This window comes from Mustela nigripes, chromosome 5 (genome assembly GCF_022355385.1).
Source record: "Mustela nigripes isolate SB6536 chromosome 5, MUSNIG.SB6536, whole genome shotgun sequence".
NCBI classification, from domain to species: domain Eukaryota; kingdom Metazoa; phylum Chordata; class Mammalia; order Carnivora; family Mustelidae; genus Mustela; species Mustela nigripes.
The window spans coordinates 100,319,709-100,335,406 of record NC_081561.1 but is presented as its reverse complement, the minus strand read 5'-3'; the positions used below and the strand labels follow the sequence as shown (position 1 = coordinate 100,335,406).

The 15,698-nt window shown below is 35.2% G+C and overlaps 1 long non-coding RNA gene across 2 annotated transcripts in view; it reads right to left on the bottom strand.

Annotated features, from left to right (window-relative positions):
- Positions 1-981: 981 nt before the first annotated feature.
- The window catches only part of LOC132018251 (uncharacterized), a 52,366-nt gene continuing 37,649 nt past the window's right edge, over positions 982-15,698 (bottom strand). For both annotated transcript variants that reach the window (XR_009404483.1, XR_009404484.1), the window contains exons 3-4: positions 2,987-3,285; positions 982-1,211 (exon numbers count right to left, since the gene is read on the bottom strand). This is a non-coding gene — a long non-coding RNA (uncharacterized LOC132018251). The remainder of the gene's footprint in view (positions 1,212-2,986; positions 3,286-15,698) is intronic.

Sequence of the window (15,698 nt, the reverse complement as noted above, 5' to 3'; positions counted from 1 at the left end):
TTTATATATTTATATGTATATTCCTCTTTTTTATGTTTATATATAAATTATATATAATATATGTATATTCTTTATATATATATATATATTCCCCCAGAAGACAGTAACTAAATTACTCATTAATCAACTGTATGCTCTGTTCCTTTTTAACTGATTTATCCATCTCCTGCTAAATTGGAACAAATGGAAAGTATTCAAGTCAACTTTTTGTTATTTTGTCTATGTTATGAAAGATTATGAAGGAAAAAAAGAATGACATCGCTGTCTGTGAGCTTCACTGACCTTAAAATTCAATCAGTCCTGTGGCCTTTTCCTTTTTTCTTGTTCTTTCCTTCTTCCCTTCCACCATTCCTCCTTCTCTTTCATCCTTCCTCCTTCCCTTCCTTCCATTATGTTAAAGAAATAAAGAAATAAGGAACATCTAGACATAACAGCTTAGAGCCCATGAGAGTCCTAATGTCATAGAGAGCCACTGGGAGTTTTTGAAAAAGGGTAAAGTTACTTGTTTTGTTTTGTTTTTGATGGACTCTAGCTATATAGAATTAGATTAAATCATAATCTTTGTTTCATGTGATAGTCTCATCATTGGTCTATGCATGCCCTTTTATTTTATTCATACTAATTTATTTATAACATTATTATTATGTTATTAATATTATTGATTCCTAAAGGAATGCATTTACTCTACCAATTTAAAAATATATAATCATGGTGCATTAAGGAAAGAACGTACAAATCTATACAACTAATGGTCATATCTTGCAGTTACTGTCACCTAGGCATGATTAAATTTTGGATTTGTTTCCAGGAGGAAACTAGGGCCAAGAATTCTTCCATGGAATAGTCCCTTCTTAGATAGCAAGCATACCCCGGGTAAACTGTGAATGCCTGGAGAGAAGTGGGCATCATTCCTTCTCTTATTTGAGGCTCACAAATGGAAGTCATGATGATAAGCTACCTTCATTGGGAAGCAACTCTGCATCAGGGTTTTGTTTTAATATTCACAATAAGATCCTGATAATTAGTAGCCTATTACATAGGCATTCTTATCAGCATGGTTTAAAGGTAAACAGAGGCTCAAACAGGTTTAAAAGTTTAGCAAATGTAGCAATGCTAGTGAAGGGTGGGATCATAAACTTGGTTCTTGATGCAAAATTACAATTCTCACTCTCAGCAAGTTATACATTTACTCTGAGCTTCAGTTTCTTCAACTGTTAAAAAAAAATAGAGATACATTGTTACTAATTTAACACAGATCCTGGCACACAATTTCAAATTGTCCACAGATGAAATCTTTGAAGTGACCATAAAGATAAAGACAATGGACTGCCTCTTCAGGACTAGGGAGAATAGTATATTCCAACCAATTTCCTCTGTAAGGAAGAACTACTTTTTGTAAGAGACATTAAGAGAGAGTGATTAAGAGCAAAAAGCCTCCATTTCCTCACCAATAAAGTGGAGAGGGCAGTATCTGGCTTATAGAATTGTTGTAAAGAGTAAATGAGATGATACAAAGGAAGTATCAGAGCTTGCAAATAGTAAACATTCAAAACATTATAAATTATTAATATTGTTGTCATCATCATGAGAAAGCCATATATCAATCTTGGATTATACCTATCAAAAGTAATAATGCTGCTAACAGATTGAAAAATATAAAACTCCTAACCAGTTGTAAGTTATTCTTAAAAACAATAGTTTTTATACCCAAAATTTCTTGAAGAATTTTGCTTTGTAGGGTCCACCTTTCTAAGTAAAGGCCATACCAGATGGATACTGATTCTCCAAGACTTGTGTCTAAGGTGTTTATTCTGAAAACATGATTGGCCACTCTGGAGGGGGCTTCAGCACATGTTTGAAGGAGTAGGGATCTGTGGAGACTGAACATGGCACTCCAGAATACCATAGTCAGGTCCCATTTTGCTCTTAGCCATCATCAAACTGGAAAAAATCACAGATAGCCTGAGAGCCTACATCTTTGATATGTGCATAATTTTGGCCATAGAGACATTTCATCTAATGAGGACTTTTTCTAATTAAAACAAATTCAATAGAAATAATGGGCAAATGATTTGGTTGTAATATATCAAGAATCAACTTAGGCTTTGCTTTTATAATTTAAACTAGGTGAATATACCCAAAACAGAAATGTGAAATACAACATAAGATATATTCCTGATCTTTCCAGTGCTGTGGACCTCCATATGTCAATCAGATAGTTGCTGAATCAAATGACATATTATTCAGAATCATATGTCCATGGAGTGAAAAATCTAGATCATATTGCACATTCAGACCTAATAGCAGAATTTCATGGCTTTAATGAATAAGCAAAAGTGAAATATTTTACTATCTTCATCAAACATTCAAAAGATCATACTCCTACTGAGATTATTTATTATGATGATGATGCTTTTTATAAAGATCAAGTATGAGTAACCCCCTCAAAAAAAACTTAAGCTGTTTCTAAGGGCATAACATTTAGAAACAACATATGGTTCCTGTAGTCAAGAATAGGTTCCTTAAATTAGCCAAAGACATTCACAGAGAAATGAGTTGGAGGAAATAGGATCATGGGCAAGATGAAAAAAATTGTCATCTCTCTTCCTTCTGCTCTTCATCTTTCCTTGCCTGGCTGAATATGGTATTCTTTGATACCCAATTTCAGATGTAAAAATAAAACAGGTATTATTAGTCTCATAAAGAAGAGTCTTTTAATGCACTCACCCTTTGTTTAGTTAATACTATAAATGTTATTGTACAAAAAGTATGCCAGATCATAAAACATAAAACATAAATATTACATTCATCATTTAACAACCATGCTTTGGTTGCCTTCTCTGTGCCCAGGGTTAGGCCCTAAGGGACAGCACCTGTTCTCTTCCTTATTAAAATCTAGTTGCAGTGAAAAAGACAGACCTAACTTGGCTTCTTTCGTTCCTGAGTTCTCTAATCTTTTCAGGATATGGAGAATCGTATTACATACCTGCTGAAAAATCCTTCAATGGTTTCCCGTAGAATAAAATCCAGACTGATTACTTTGTTTTATACAGTCCTGCACGATCATGCTTCTTCCTCTTAAATTTCAGCTCTTGCTGGTATCACTCACTGGCCTTCTTTCAGCCTCTCACATTTGCCTTGCTTCTTCCCATCTCGGAGCTTTACACATGTCTTTCCTCCATCTGGAACATTCACACACACACGCGCTCACACACACACACCATAGCCAGCTTCTTCTTATTCTTCAAATTTCAACGTACATATCACCTCCTGGAGAGACTTTCCCTGAAACCCACATGTAAAATTAGTCACTTCACGTGCATTCTTTTATTCCCTACTATGTTCCTTCATTGTACTTACTGTGATTTGTAATCAAATCATTTACTTGTTCATTTTTTATATATGTTTCCTTTATTGTACATGTATTTCTTAAAGACTTTATTTTTGGAGCAGTTTTAAGTTCATAGAAAAATTGGGAGGGAAATACAAAGATTTCTCGTAATCCTCTGCCCCCACACATGCACAGCCTCTCCCGTTACCAACATCCTCCATCACGTGGTGGTGCAGTTTTACCATTGACGAACCTACATTGACACATCGTCACCACTCAGATTCCCTAGTCTACATTGGAGTTCACTCTTGGTGTCATATATACTTGTTCATTCATCAGGGTATGCTTCTCCCACTAGATTATATATCCCATGAGGGTGGTGACAATCAGCAGGGCAATACCTGGCCCCTCGTATGTGTTCAAGACATTTTATTGAAGAATGATTATTGAATAAATGACTAACTTATGAAGGAAGTAATTGCAGTGCAACATTTACACCAGTTTATGACAGTTTAGCATTAATTCTAGATATATATTTTAGGAAAGGCTTGATCAGAGTGGAATGGAATTTGCAGTAAGATCTTTCAGTAGAAGTGAAATAATCTAGCTTGGTAGGTTGTATGTTTCCAGGAGAATTCTTTTTACTAAGTTCAATAAAATGAAAGGGAAAAAAAAAAAAGATCCTTTGTGACCACCATTCCACTCCTTTGGATTATACAAAGTACAGAGGTGGCCTTGGCCCTGGGCAGCGAGCTTCAGGTAGGCAGGGCTTATTTTATGTGAGGAGGGAACTGAAATTTTCCTTACGTGACTAAAGTAGTATAGTTGACTGGATCCTAAAACTCAGATTTCCTTCCAGCTCTTTCTTGCCCCACTCCCTTCACAAACCCTGAGACAGCAAACCGTAGACAAATCACACATTTAGCTATGGTTTTTCTCATACCTCTCATCTCAACCTAAAATGACTTTTAGGTATTTGTAACAGGGTGTCTTTATATACTCAGGAAGGAGGAGGTGAGGTATTTGCTTCTATGTTGTACATGTTTGTTTGTTTTTTTTAAAAAAATAATCAGAACTGTATTTATTTCCATCAGTAAGATCGCCTGCTTTAAAATCTTGGTGTCACTGGGGAGAATTGAATATGTTAACTTCAGACGGAGTTCTGGACTATATACCCTTTCTCTACCATGTTGGTAAAACTTGTAGAAGTTGAGGCCTTACATTTCAACTAAACCATTATTTTACAGATCTAACACACTTAAAAAACACACACAGTCACACATTATTTGTCCTACATGCTAACAAAATTCTTTTGTCCATCATGGTTAGAAATTTCCCAGTAATGACATTTTAATTCTAATTCCTGGAAGTAAGTAGGTAAAAAGAACAGTTGAGTTAAGTAAGGCACTTGCCATATACACCATTAAATCAAGGTATATGAAAAGTTCTTTTATATAAACCTCTTCATAACTTTGCATTTAGTTATTTCCAAGCTAATGTAACTACCCTCTGATTTTAAAGGAATTATAGGCATGAATTTGTTATTTTCCCTTTGGAGAACTTGACAAAATTGGCTTGCTTTACTATTTATTTACATGTCATTGTAGCAGTGGTTAGAAATTCCCACAATAGCTCTCTTGAACTATCTGAAGTTTGACATCCTCTTTTGTAGAAGTTGATTCACTCTTCTTTTAACTAGTTTTCATGTAAAGAATTTGGGACTCATTCTCTTCACAAACCCCATAATTACCTAGGCATAATGCTTCTCTGCATGTATCACATAACTGGGGAGAAAAATCATTTGTTTAACAAATAGATATTAAGGGTCCGCTATGTGACAACTATTATGACAGGTAGGGAAGGGCCAGAACCAACTGAAAAGGGAAAACAGACATGAAAACATAATTTTGATACAGAAATAACTATAAGGCTACAAGGGAAGGTTGTACAAGGTTATGTGGGTGGCACAAACCTCTAGGTAAGGGAAGTCAGGAGGTTTTCTGGAGATGTTCAAGCGGGCATTGGAAGTAAAAGTAATAATTTTTCTGGTGGATTAGGGCTGGAGTGTGATTAGGAAGAAATTGAGAAGACTGGACAATCCAGGCAGAAGAATCATTAAAATAAGTGTACAGGGGCATGAAACAATATAGTGCACAAGCTCAGCTTGGTTAAAGCAACAAGTCTGAGAGGTGAGTATTTATTTAGGCAACAAATAGTTATTGGGTGATTACCAAGTACCAGGTACCCTGGTTGGGTTTTAGAGAATACAGAAGTAAGACACACCCTCAAAGAGATTACAGGTTAGCCCAGAAGATAGATATCATAAAAATTATTTTAAATGTATCATGTTCTCAAGAGAAGAAATGTAGAACGCTAGGAGAGAATACTCCTCAGTCTGAAAGGATAATAATTTTGAAATACCAACAGATGTTGCTCATCTCCCTCATGTTTGGCCATTTTTGCCTTCGTCCATAAATGCCTCTTTCTCCTTTTTGCATTCCCATACCCAATTCAAGTAGTCAGTCTCATTGCCTAAGGACACTTGATAATAGGAGGAAAGGAATAACTTCTATGGCTTTTTCCAGCTTTGCCATCATCGGTTAAATAATTCAAAACATCGAAGTAGATGATTGACTTAAAGAGGCAGAGGGTGTAAAGTGAATAAAGGGGAGTGTCAGGCATAGAGCTACGAGAAGTGCACTAAGGAAAATGTGAAAGAGTTGACAGTAAGAGAGTAAGAAGTAAGAGTGAAAACAGAGTAAGAGAAAGAGAAGGTAAGTTATGTAATCTCTGATTACATATAAATATTATCTCTGTAAATTAAGTAATCTCTGACAGAGAGGTCAGCAAATCCCAGCTCAGTCTACACAAATAATGTAAGTTTTGGCACTCTTAACAGTTCCATAGTCAAAATGGATCTTTTTTTTTTTTTAAGATTTTATTTATTTTATTGAAAGAGATCACAAGTAGTCAGAGAGGCAGGCAGAGAGAGAGAGTGGAGGAAACAGGCTCCCTGCTGAGCAGAGAGCCCAATGCGGGGGCTCCATCCGAAGACCCTGACACTATGACCTAAGCCGAAGGCAGAGGCTTTAACCCATTGAGTCACCCAGGCACCCCAAAATGGCTCACTCTTAACAGTTCCTCAGTCGCTCCTTCTCTATTGCCAAAACTAGCTTATTCCATTGCCACTCCTTTCTGTACATTTAAGAAAGTCCTCTTACCGTCCTCTTTGCTCTACATCCATGCCTTGAGGCAACTTTTCTCTTACCTACTCCTGTGCCTATTATGATTTATTCAACAAACTTTACTATGAACAAAGGAGAGCACTGAATGATCTACTTTCCCCCCACTCCTTTTTTTCCCTATTAAACATTTTTGTTAGTTTTACTGAAGTACAGTTTATATAAATAGGATTACCCAAGTTCAAACATGTACTAAAATGAGTTTGGAAAATCGGATGCAGTACCATAAACGCAACACATTCATGATAAGGTTTCCATGATTTCCATCACCATGAAAAGTTACTACATGCTCCCTTTCCAATTAATTTCTGATCCTCACCCTCTGGAAAATGTTGATCACTTTGAATTTGATGTGATGGAATAATATAATATGTAGTATTTTTTGTGTAACTTGTCTTACTAACCATAATGACTTCTAGGATCATCAACACTGTTGTGTGTATTAGTACTTAGTAGTACCACTGTACACTTAGTAGTAGTCCATGATATGGATATACCATAATCTCCTTATTCATTCACAAATTGATGATATTTTTATTATTTCCGGTTTGAAACTATTATGAATAAAGTTTCTGCAAATACTCCTGTACAAGTTTTTATGAAGATATGTGTTCATTTCTCTTGGGTAGATTTCTAGAAGTGAAACTACTGAGTCATATGGATGTTTAATAAAAGTTGTAAAAGTGGGTATCCTTGCCTTGTTCCCAAAGGAGAACAGGAGGAAAAGCCTGTAGTCTTCCACCATGAAGTATTATGTAGCCACAGGTTTAATTTTTTGTTTGTTGGTTGGTTTTGTAGTCTTTCATTATCAGATTAAGGAAGCTTCTTCAATTCCTAGTTTTCTGGAAACTTTCATAATGACTGTCCATTTAATTTTGTCAAATGCTTTTATTTTCCTATAGTAAGAAAGTCATATCATTTTTCTTTTTTGTTTCTTAATATGGTGAATTACATTGATTGATCGTCCATTGTTGAACCATCCTTGAGTTCCCAAGAAAAACTATACTTGGTCCTTATGCATTGTCTCTTCTCTCACTGTATTTGTTTTGCCAATATTATGATGAGGATTTTTGCGCCTTTGTTCTTGAGAGATATTGGTCTGTATTTTTCCCCTTTGTTATGTCTTTGTCACATTTAGGAAGCATTACTCCTGCTCCTATATTTTTGGAAGAGTTTGTATTTTATTTCTTTTTAAACTCCTGCTACAGCATGCCAGTAAAGTCACTGGGACCTGGAGTCCTCTTTATGTACAGCTTTTAAACTATAAATTCATTTTCTTTGATAAGCATGGTATTCCAGTTATTTATTTCTTCTTGAATAAGCTATGATGTTTTGTGTCTTTTAAGGAATTTGTCCATTCCATTTAAGTTAAAGTTGTTCATAAATACTTATTCTACTTTTAATATTGGTAGAATCTGTACTGGTGTCATTTTTCATAGTTCTGGTATTGTTAAGTTGGTTTTGTCTCTTTTCTTCTTGATCAGCATAGCTAGAGGCTAATCAATTTTATTCATTTTTCAAAAATTGGTTTTTGGTTTCATTGATTTTTACAATTTTCTATTTTATTAATTTATGCTATTAACTTTATTGTTTCCTTTCTTCTAATTGCTTTGGGTTTAATTTGCTCTTCTTTTGCTAGTTTCTTAAGGTAAAATCTTAGATCATTGATTTAAGAACTTTCCTCATTTCTGATATAAACATTTAATGCTATAAATTTATCCATTTTATAAATAAAATACAACTTTTGCTACAAATCTTGATATGCTGTGTGATCACTTTCTTTTTTTTTTTCTTATTTATTTATTAGAGAAAGAGAGAGAGAGCATGAGAGGAGAGAGGTCAGGAGAGGTCAGGAGAAGCAGACTCTCTGCTGGGCAGGAAGCCCAAGGTGGGATTCGATCCCAGGACTCCAGGATCATTACCTGAGCTGAAGACAGTCACCCAACCAACTGAGCCACCCAGGCCCCCATGTGTGATCACTTTCATTCAGGACAAATATTTACTAATTCTCTTTATGACTTCTTCTTCGACTGATATTTATAAGTATCTTATATAACTTCCAAATATTTGAGAGTACTCCCAATATCTTTCTGTTATTAGTTTTAAGCTTAATTCCATTGTGGTTAGAGACCATATTTTGCACTGTTTCAATTATTTTAAATTTACTGAGGTTTATCTGGTAGCCTAAAATATACTCTATTTTGGTGGATGTTCTATCTGTGCTTGAACATAATACATGTTCTGCTGTTTTTAGGTGCAGTGCTCTATAAATCTCAATTAAAACAAGTTGGTTAGTAGTGTTACCTAGGTCTTCTATATCCTCAACAATTCACTCTCTAATTTTTCTATTAATCCCTGAGAAAAGAGAATTGAAATGTTTAAATACAGTTATTCTTATGTCTATTTCTTTTTTTTAAGATTTATTTATTTTAGAGAGAGAGTAAGTAAGTGCATGAGCAAGGGGAGGGGGAGAAGTAGTGGGAAAGAGAATCTCAAGTAGATTCCCCACAGAGTGGAGCCCAATGTGAGGCTCAATCCCAGGACCCTAAGATCATGACCTGAGCCAAAAATCAAGAGTCGGACACTCAATGAACTGAGCCACCCACGAGCTCCTACTTTTGTTTTAATTCTCCTTCCAGTTCTACTACATTTTGCCTTACGCATTTTGAAGCTATTATTAGGTACATTCCCATTATGTTATGTCTTTGTAGTTAACTAGTTCCTTATCATTATGTACTATCTCTTTTTCTTATTATGAATTCTTTGTTTGATATTAATGTGAATTCATCTTTCTTTGATTATTTTTTTTCATAGTAAATGTTCTTCCATTCTTTTGCTCTTTTTTCCCAACTACTTTTAATGTACCTATGTCTTTATATTTAAAGTAGGTTTCTTGTAAATAGCATTTAGTCAGTTCTTGCCTTTTAATCTAATCAGAAAACCTCTGTCAACTTGTGTGTTTAGTTAGATCTGTGTTTTCTAGTAAGATAGCTACTAGCCAAGTAGTTTCAAGTTTCAAGGAGAAATTGAAATATGGCTGGTCTGAATTGAGATGTATTGTAAGTGTAAAATACCCATGGAATTTTATAAACAGAAAATAAACTAACTTATTAATAATTTTATGATGACTATGTTGAAATAACAATAGTTTGCATAGATTCTTTTACATTCTTTTAAAATGAACTTCATCTGTCTCTTTTTATTTTTTTAGAATCTGGCTACCAGAAAACTTTAGACTACATACCTTACTCACATTATATTTTTGTTGGGCAACATGGTTTAGACCATCTTCATTCAATTTAATTGCTAATATGATTTAATTAAAATATACCATCTTGCTGATTGGCTTTTGCTACTTTTCCCCCTTTTTCTTCTCTTTTTCTGCATGCTTGTGGATTAGTTTGCCATTTAATTTTTCTCCACTGCTGGCTTGTTACTTAAAATTGTTAAATATTTTAGTGTTCTCCCTAGGGCTTACAGTGTGTGTTTTTAATTCCACAGGCTACCTTGAAATTATATTTTACTTCTTTTTAAATAGTTTAAAAATTTTATAGCAACATACTTCCAATACCTTCCCCCCTTCCTTTATGTTATTTTTTTAAAGATTTTTGTTTATTTATTTGACAGAGAGAGAGAGAGAGATCACAAGTAGGCAGGGAGGCAGGGAGAGAGAGAGGAAGGGAAGCAGGCTCACCATTGAGCAGAGAACCCGATGTGGGGCTTGATTGCAGGACCCTGAGATGATGACCTGAAGAGGCAGAGGCATTAACCCACTCCTTTATGTTATTTTTGTCATACATTACATCTTCACATATACTATAAACTCACAATACATTGCTTCTATTTTTGCTTTAAAAGTCTCTTGTTTCTCAAAACAATTTAAAATGGGGAAATGTCTTTCATATTAACCATTTTACCTATTGATGGAACTCCTAATTTCTTTGCATAGCTGTAGGTTTTTGCATGATATTATTTTCCTTTTGCACAAATAATTTAACATTTCTTATATCACAAGTCCATTGGTAATAATTTCATGAAACTTTCATTTTTATATAATATTTAATTTGCTTTTATATTTTTGACTTCTTCTTTGCCAATTTGAATACCTTTCATTTATTTTTGTTGTCTGATTGCTGTTGCTAGGACTTCTAGTACTATGTTGAACAGTAGTGGCGAAAGTGGACATCCTTGTCGTGTTCCTGATCTCAAAGGGAAGGCTGTCAGTTTTTCCCCATTGAGAATGATATTCCCTATGGGTTTTTCATAGATAGATTTTATGAAGTTGAGGAATATTCCCTGTAGCCCTATAGTTTGAGGGGTTTTAATCAGGTACGGATGCTGTATCTTGTCAAATCTTTTTTCTGCATCAGTTGAGAGGACCATGTGGTTCTTCTCTCTTCTCTTATTGATTTGTTCTATCACATTGATTGATTTGGGAATGTTGAACCACCCTTGCATCCCACGGATAAATCCCACCTGATCATGGTGGATAATCCTTTTAATGTACTGTTGGATCCTATTAGCTAGGATCTTGTTGAGAATCTTGGCATCCATATTCATCAGGGATATTGTTCTGAAATTCTCCTTTTTGGTGGGGTCTTTGCCTGGTTTGGGGATCAGGGTAATGTTGGCTTCATAGAAAGAGTCTGGAAGTTTTCCTTCTGTTTCTATTTTTTGAAACAGCTTCAGGGGAATAGGTATTATTTCTTCTTTGAATATTTGGTAGAATTCTCCAGGGAATCCATCAGGTCCTGGGATCTTGTTTTTTGGGAGGTTTTTGATCACTGCTTCAATCTCGTTACTAGATATTGGTCTATTCAGGTTGTTGATTTATTCCTGATTCAGTTTTGGAAGTTTATAGATTTCCAGGGATGCATCTATTTCATCTAGGTTGCGTAACTTATTGGCATGTAACTGTTGATAATAATTTCTGATGACTGTTTCTATTTCCTTAGTTTAGTCGTGATCTCTCCCTTTTCATTCATAATTTTATTAGTTTGGGTCCTCTTTTCTTTTGGATTAGTTTGGCCCGTGGTTTATCGATCTTATTGATTGTTTAAAATATTTCATTTATTTATTTTTACATAGAGAAACAGAGAGAGAGAAGCACAAAGAGGGAGAGCAAGAAAGGGAGAAGCAGGCTCCCCGCTGAACAGGGAGCCCAATGTGGGACTCAATCCCAGGGCCCTGGGATCATAACCTGAGCTGATGGCAGATGCTTAAACAACTGAGCCACCTAGGTGCCCCTATTTTGCTTTTATATTTGAAAGATATTTTTTCTGGGTAAAATATCCCACGATGACAGTTCTTTTCTTCAATACTTTAAAAAATGTCACTTCATTGTTCTGGCTTGCATAGTTTCTGATGTAAAAATCTCCTTTAATTGTCAGCTCTATTCCTTTGTCTCTGTATGTGTGTGTGTGTGTGTGTGTGTGTGTGTTCTCTTGATACCCTTGAAGTTGTTTCTTTGTTTTTAGTTTTACACACTTTGAACATGATACATGTAGGGGTTCAGTTTTTTGTATATTGGGAGGATTTTTTGTATACTCTGAGGTATTTTTTTGTCATCTTTATGTTTGTCTTCTATGTCTGTCTTCTTTAGTTTTGGCCATTATCTTCTCCAAATCATATACTGTCCCATTTTTAATAAAATATTTTGTTTATTTATTTGAGAAAGAGAGAGCATGCACAAGTATGGGAGTGGCAAAAGGAGAAGGAGAAGTAGGCTTCCCTGCTGAGCAGGTAGCTAGTTGTGGGGCTAGACTCCAGGAATATGGGATCATGACCAGAGCTGAAGGTAGACGCTTAACTGGCTGAGCCACCCAGGCACCGCATGTTGTCCCATTATACCTCTCTCCTATAATTCCATATATATGTATGTTGAACTAATTTCTATTATGCCCAACAGTTCTTGGATGCTCTGTTGTATTTTTCCCACTCTGTTTTTTTTCTTCGTGTTTTACTCTGCATAATTTTTGATCAGCTATTTTCAAATTTACCAGTTATTTCCTGTATCAGGTCAATTGAGGAGCACTTTGAAGGCATCTATTTTTGTTGATTTGGAGTTTGTATTTTATTTATAGCATTTTATTAGACTCTTTCTCATGGTTTTCACTGCTCTGCTAAAATTTCTTATGTACTCATGTATTTGCCTACCTTTTCAAGTAGAACTACTAACATTTTAATAGTAGTTATTTTAAATTCACTGCATGATTTCCGACCTCTAGATCATCTCTGATTCTGATTCTGTTAATTGCTTTTACAATGAGTTGACTTTTCTTAGCTTTTATGTGTCAGATAATTTTTATTGAATACTAGACAGTATATATAGAACTGTAGAAATTGAAGATACTATTTATATTTGGAGATAGACACGCCTCTTTTACCCCCTGACTTTGGTGTGTTGATTCAACCTAGTCAGAAGTTGAACTGTTTTTGTTGTTACTGTGTTTATGGCTCTCTACCAGTTTCATTGTCCTCTAGGCTTACTTTCTGGTTAGGACTGGGGACTCTGTGCTGAGTGGTTTTTGTTGTTGTTTTTTCCAATAAGCCTGATATACCCTCAGCTTTCAGCCTTCCCTGTGCAATTATGCCACACTGGACAGCTTTCCCCACAAATTTTGCTTCCTCCCCAGTGATAGCCTGTTATTGATCATGATTCAATGCTTGCTATCTGGGGAAGGGCAGGAAGTTTCTCTGTTGTTCTGATCCACTCAGTCTTAGTTGTACTCTGTGTACCTTTACCAGAGCTGTCCTTCCTCCTCATGACACCCAAACTGTGCCTTGTATCCTTAATGGGTCTTGTTTAGGACTTTCCAGACTCCTGTTCCCTGCCCCCTCCACCCACACACCAGTAATAAGAGAACTTCAGTGGTATTGATTGATATGGAATCTGTGTCTAGGACTATTTTCTGCCTCTGTCTTATAAGGAGAGGGTATTTTTCTTTTACCCAACCACCAGCCACACTGGTACTGATACTCCTGGGAGTATCAGGCTTTACTGCCTCTACCTCCATGACTTAAGGCTTTTATTTCATAGAGGTAAAGGATCCAGGAGATTTTTCTTGTCTTTCCCACAGCAGCACTCAATTCCCTTCAGTGATCCTGCACCCCTGAAGGGAGATCTTTCTGGTCTCTTCTGCCTATAACCTCTTTTTCTGTGAGCTCCCAATGGAAACCCATGGAAAAGGATTTGCAGGTTGGTACATACTCGTCTTGTGTCTGTGGCTTTCAAGTATCTATATTCTCTTGCTAACCCAAACTTAGCTTTTTTATCAATCTCTTTAATTTTTAGCTAAATTCTTCTTACATGCTTTTAGGGTGTATCTTCTCATTTTCCCATATTATGCCACAGATGAGCCAATTCTCACATTCTCTCTCTTTCTCTCTTTGGAAAGGTCTGTTTTTGATTTCAGAGCTTATGGGTGCCTGGTAATCTTAGTTCTCTGATGGGTTCAGGAAAATTTATGAGTTTGTAATTCATTATTACAAATTTGTTCTCATTGCTATGATTTAAAAAAAAAAAAAACAGTATTTTTTCTACATTCCTACATCCAAAGGAAAAAAAAAAAAAAACGTTTTCCTCCTTATTAGATTTTTTTTTCTGGGTATAGAAATATAGGTTAAACTTTTTTTCTTTTGTTTCATTTATTTAATGAAGTTCGTCCATTATCTTCTGGTCTCTGTGTTTTCTCATAAGAAATCTGTTGACATTTTTATCTGTATTCTTCTGAATATAATGTATTCTTTATCTCTGGGTGCCCTTAAGAATTCATTTAATCACTGATTTTAATAATTTGATTATGATGTGTCTTGATGTGCTTTTCTTTATATTAATGCTTATAGAAGCTCATTAAGATCTCTGAATCTCTGGGAATATAATTGTCACCAAATTTGGAGAAATTGTGGCTATTATGTTCTAAATATTTTTTCTCTCTTTTGCCTTCCCCTTCTGGTATTCCAATAACACATACATTTTTAGACTAATTTGATATTGTTCCACAACTCATTTATGTTTATTTTTAAAAATTATTTCTCTGGGAGTACTTGGGTATCTCAGTTAAGCTTCTGACCAGGTTATGATCTCAGGGTCATGAGATCAAGCCCCATTTCAGGTTCTGCACTGGGCATGGGGTTTGCTTAAGACGCTCTCTCTCCCTTTGCTCCTCCCCACTCTCTCTTTCTAAAAAAATTTAAATAAATAAACAAATAAAATTATTTCTCTTTATTTAATTCTGGATAGTTTCTATTGCTGCATCATCAAGTTCACTAATCTTTTTCCTACAGTGTATAATATGCTATTAATCCCATTCAGTTTCTTTTCATTTCAGATCATGTTGGTTTCATCTAAAAACTTGCTTTTTAACACCTTCCATTTCTCTCATTCTCATGTTCATGTTTTCCTCTACATTCTTGAACATGAAATATATTTATAATAGCTATTTTAATATCCGTGTCAGTCAATTCTATTATCTCATCTCTGGGTCTGTATCTATTGATTGATTTTTTTTCTCCTGGTTATAAGTTGCATTTTGCTGCTTTTTTGTATGCTTGGAAATATTTGATGAATACTTAATGTTATTAATTTTTTGTTAGACCCTGGACGTTGTATTCAATTAAGTATTGTTGGGCTTTGTGGCTTGAAATCAGTCTGATTCTTTTGTGGTTAGTTTTTAAACTTTCTGAAGCAGTCTAGAATAACATTTAGTGTAAGCTAATGTGTCCCCATTACTGAGGCATCCTCCTTCTGAAGATTTACTTAATGCCCATGTTTTTTTTTTTTTTTTTTTAATGCACATGTATTAAGAGGTGTTCCACTCTGGTTAGTTAGAACATAAACTATTACCTTCCTATGTGAGCCTGTTAGCCTATGTTAGCCTATTCCTTCCTGATGGTTTTTCTTCAGCCCCAGGAAGTTCCTTCCTTTCCTTCACAGAGTAGTATTCAGTCTCAAGACTTTTAGGGAACACTCAGAAGGTTTCTGGAGCAAGTACACTACTCTAACTGATGCTCTCACCTCTTCACAAATTCTAGCTACTAACATCTCTCTGAACTCTAAACTCTCTTGAACTGAGCAAGACTTTGTTTTGGGTTCTCTCTTACTTTGTTATGGACTAGAAATTTTT